The sequence below is a fragment of the Pteropus vampyrus genome, unplaced genomic scaffold, assembly GCF_000151845.1.
Source record: "Pteropus vampyrus isolate Shadow unplaced genomic scaffold, Pvam_2.0 Scaffold20, whole genome shotgun sequence".
NCBI lineage: Eukaryota > Metazoa > Chordata > Mammalia > Chiroptera > Pteropodidae > Pteropus > Pteropus vampyrus.
The window spans coordinates 4,191,114-4,195,881 of NW_011888801.1; the positions used below are offsets into that span (position 1 = coordinate 4,191,114).

A 4,768-nucleotide genomic window follows, 5' to 3' on the forward strand; every position below is an offset into this window, starting at 1 on the left:
TTAACTGCTCCATCAAGCTGCAGGGGGACAGAGAGGGACACTGTATTTTAAATACATTCTTTGTCCTAATCCCCTCTGAGTTGTAAAACCTGATACAATTAAGTTTTCATATTTTGCAAGTGATGAATGACTAACTAATAGCCTCACTGTGGGGTTCAGAACCTGGAACATAATGTTCTTGAAGCAGCCGAACCTTTAAAACTGTGGTTTTCCCCACCCGTCCCTCCTCTCCCCTAGGCCCTCATTTTCCTACCTGGAGGCAGGGGGTGTATCCTCACATTTGCTAGTTCTCATGATAAAAATGCTGTCACTGTTTCCCCCTACAAACATCATGTTAAAAGAAGTCTGATTTATCTCGTTTGCTCATCTAAAGGGGAAACTAATTTGCTCTCATTGGAAAATATCAGAGACCAGGGTGTCGAGTGAGTTCTGTGTAGTCCTAGCCTCGTTGACTCCCTACCACTTAGCATTCCCTTTTCTCTCTTTATTCCCTCTCTGAAGCCTCTCCTGGTCTCCCCCAGCCTACAGGAAGCTCTCTCTCCCAGTAACTCTCAGTGTCTGTCCTCCAGTGTGTGCATCCATCAAACACTCATCAATAGGTGCTTGGCTCTCCCTGCGGATGGGGATTATTTTCCTTAGCCAGACTGCAAACTCTCGGAAGGCAGCCGTTGTGAGGAAACAATCCTTTACTCGGCATTTATAAGTATTGTGATTAATCTTTTACTGTGGATATGTTTGATCAAATCTAATTGCAGGTCCCTCTAGAGATGGCACCGCACTTGGCACACGGGCACAAATATCCCACATTCATTAAATATCTACTCAATTGACTGACTGATGACTGATGGCAGAATTTTCTAAAGCGTAAGAGTAAATGTAACCTGAAAATGCCACAGTGTATTTCTTTCTTCCTCAGTGCTTATTTTATATATCTGATGGGGCAGGATAGAGTGATGATAGGAAGAAGAGAGGTGAGAGAAGAGAAAAGGACATTAGCTAGTTCTGAGAGATAAGTAATGTCATTCCTATCGCAGATGAGGAAGCTGGGGATAAGTACTAAGTGCAAGGTCAAGCAGCTGGTAACTATCCAAGGAAGAAGGTATGTAGAAATCTAATATTTTTTCCCAAATCACATATCCAGCAAGTGGAAGATCTGGGGGTTTGACCCCTGGCTTTTGCCATGCCACAGCTCATACTCTCTGACGTCACACAGCATCCCATTATGGGAACCGCTCAAAAACAGGATGCTTTTTAGTGGCAAACGTGGCCTTATACCCCAGCCTCTCACTTCCTGAAGGCTTGGCGCTAGCCATCTGCACCCTCCACAGTCGCCAGCTGAGGAAGGTGGGAGCAGGAGGGAAATGGGGAAGGCAGTTTTCTGGTATTCAGACAACAGTAGATGGTACCCTCTCCTTTAGGTCCCAAAGCTCCTTTGCCTTGCTCTCATTGCCACACAGACCCAGAGGCAAGCCAGCTACTAAAAACCAAGGAGAAAATGCTCAGGAGTGGCCTTAAAAGGATCACCCTAAGGGCAGCCTGGGTAAGGTCTAGGACGTGGCCACCATGACCTCCAAAGAGGCCAAGAAGCACCTTTGAGGGTTGCATCCTGAACTTCCTGTTTCCTCTGTGCTTCTCTGAATTTAGTGCTTATCTATTCTCCCAAGCCTGAAATTGCTCTGAAGGTCACCAGTAGAAACCTAACTGAGAGCATAAAGGCTCAGTGCCCCACATCTTTTTCCCGTACTGATCTGGATTAGGCATGGGGAGTGGGAAGAGCAATCAATGTTTTGCCCAGCATGGTAGGGGGCAGTTTCCATTCTATGTCCCCGGAGATTGCAGATCGCCCTATGTGGAGAAGGAATGATGACAAGGAAGCTCTCAAAAAAGCCTGAATCTTAACTTTAGCTTGCAAGATGTGGCCCACCCACGATTCTATGATTTGGCTAAAAATCAGAGAGAAAGACTCCAGTCCCTGAGCCCAAAGTGAGGAATATGAGGAGGTTATTCCCTCCAGTAGTGTGAAGGAATGGGGTTGGTGGGGATTCTCAGTTAGCAGATTTTAAATTAGAAGAACCTGACTTGCTTGTAAAAAAAAAAAATGTACATTTGGGGGCATTACCCTAGATATTAAAATCGGAAGATGTAACCTAGAAACCTCTCCATTTAATAAGCTCCCCTGGAGATTCTTAATTAGCCAGCTTTCATCTAGCAGCAACTCTAAGCTGCTCCCAACTGCACAAGGCCCCAGAATCAGAATACGGGTTCTGTAACTTGTCTGCTAGGTGGCCTGGGAAGGGGAACCAAAGTCCTTTGAGTCTCAGTATCCTCATTTATAAATCAGGGATAGTGATGTTAATCTAAACATCACAGAATTGTCGTGAGGATTAAATAAGAAAATGTAAATGAAATATTTTAAAATAATACTGCATTTTATCTAAATTAGTGGCTGTTTTGGAATAAAACTGCATCCTCTGGTAAGACATACAATAAAGCCAAAAAGCTAGTGCAGAGAATTCCAAAGTCAAAGTATATAGCTGGGGTGCACCTCCTTTGGGCAAGAGAGCATCTCCTCTACTTAAAATTTTTAAAAACCTTACCTTGGTCGGGGGCGGTAGGGAGGGTGGGGCGAGGCTTCTTCCCCTCTTGTCTCTCCTCCCCTATTCTGTTCTCTTGGGAAAAGATCTCAGTTTTCACCCACTTATCCTGCCTCCTTGCCTTTTTCATAGAATGACTCTCCCAGCTTCTAAGAAAACTCTAAGCTCTCTGCTGCAGGGACCACCCTGCAAGGGGCATTCTGCCAGTCCACGGGAAGAGCAAATTTATTTCTTTTCATGCTTTAAGATGTTATGGGCTGCATATTGTTTTAATGCTGTGCATAATTACAGAAACTGCTCTGAAAAATCTTTATATTTTATCTGTGCTTTATTATACCCAGAATAATCCCCAATTCTTTTACATCTACAGAAACCAGCTTAAAATATATTTTGGCATCCTTTATGTCATCTTGAAATTGAATAGCCAATTCTTACTGTAATGAAAATACTTATGCACCAGCCTGGTGATATACAACACTACACTCTAATTATGGCTGTGCTTTAATTAACCTGAATTGAAGAGTGTTATCATTAAACTGCTGGTAACTTTGAGTTATGGCTTTTCCTTAATTTAAAGTAGAAAACACAGATAATTAAGCCTCCAGATAATCAAATGCTTGAAGAGAGCTTCAATGTTTTGGGATGTTCCTAAATCTCATTAAATGTCCTTTCTTTATTGATTATTTCTACCTCTGCTGTATCATTGTGTTAAACGAATAATAGCACTAAGTTGAACACATTCTCATTCACACCAGAAGTTTTTTTTTTGTTTGTTTTATTGTTTTGCAGAAGCTGTACTGAACAGATATTAAATTTTCTGACAACGAGGTGTTTCTGAGGGATGTGCTCCTCCTCGGGACATGTTCTAAACATGAAAATCAATCAAGGGAAATATTTACAATGGTCACTAGTGTCCGGCTCTTGAGCTGGCCCTTAAGGGCAGTGAAGTTTCATACCACTCATCAGGGCACAGCTGGCAAGCTTACAAGTCCACAGGGCCAGGCCTGGGATGTAAATGCAGATCTGGCTTCGTTTCAGACATCAGGGAGGGAAGGGCCTACACTACACCCTGCCTTAGTGCAAACTGGAGCCGGTTTGCATATAGTAGAAATACAAGTCCTGTGTTGGCTCATCAGATTTTCAAGAGAAGCCAGAGATCTAGTTTTTCTGTGAAATATCACTATTTTGAAATATTGGCAAATAAATTTTAAGAAATTAAATACTATGGAGGGCAAATTTGTGAGTCAAATTTACCCTGTGGGTATCCCAGTTGCAGCTTCTAGGGAGAGCCGTCCTAACCCAACAGGTTAACACTTGTGAACTGATTTGGTTCCCAAGAGCAGAATAAGAGAAGCAGTGAGAAAGGTGGCTTTCAAGGGAGCACTCATGTTCGATATAGATACCAGTTAAGCTAAGGAAAATCAACGACCAGGGAAGGGGGTTTCAAACACTCCCTGCAATTTCCTCCAACACCACAGGACCCTTCCAGGCACTGGCAGCTCTGCCATGTGCCCACATCGCCCCTTCATTAGACGCAGGAGGCCTCGATTGCCTTTTTAAAGAACAAGCTTCTATTATAGGTCTTGAATTCTAGGCTTTCTATCCTAAGCAGACCCAGCTCCAAGGTGGAGAAAATCCCCAGGGATAGCCTCAGTGTTCCAGGACCCAATGCCTCTGAATGGTTAACTTCTTTTTGTGGCAGACAAAGAAATAGCTTTCAAAGACAGGAACACATGGGAGTTACAATAGGGCATCCATTTTCAGAAAATAACTCCTTCCGAATCAATTACCTATTCACTTTTCCAGTCCATTTAGCATTTAAACTTTCGCTTAGAGAGAGGGTGAGAAATTTCAGTAAACAGCCAAACCGTTTTAAATTGCTAAGGGTCTGAGCCTAGGGACAGACAGAGTGCACCTGCTGTGTTCACTGACACGTGTCTCCAGGTAACCCCGACCTACCACGCTCTCCGTCCCCTCTCTGCTGTGCACGAAACAGAAAACTATGAGACAAGGGAACCAAAGAGCCCCAAAACTATCCTCAGATCTCCCATCCTAGAAGGTCAGTTTGGTTTGTAGGCAGGCAGGCAGGCAGCACAAGGGAACAGCTTTTCTCCTCCTTCAGCCCAGATTCCCGTTTCTTCCCATTTTTGTTTTGTTTTGTTTTGTTTTTCTGG

The 4,768-nt window shown here is 43.4% G+C and overlaps 1 protein-coding gene across 7 annotated transcripts in view; it reads right to left on the reverse strand.

Annotated features, from left to right (window-relative positions):
* KCNMA1 (potassium calcium-activated channel subfamily M alpha 1) overlaps positions 1-4,768 on the reverse strand; it is a 709,157-nt gene that overhangs the window by 155,966 nt on the left and 548,423 nt on the right. The window lies entirely within an intron of this gene.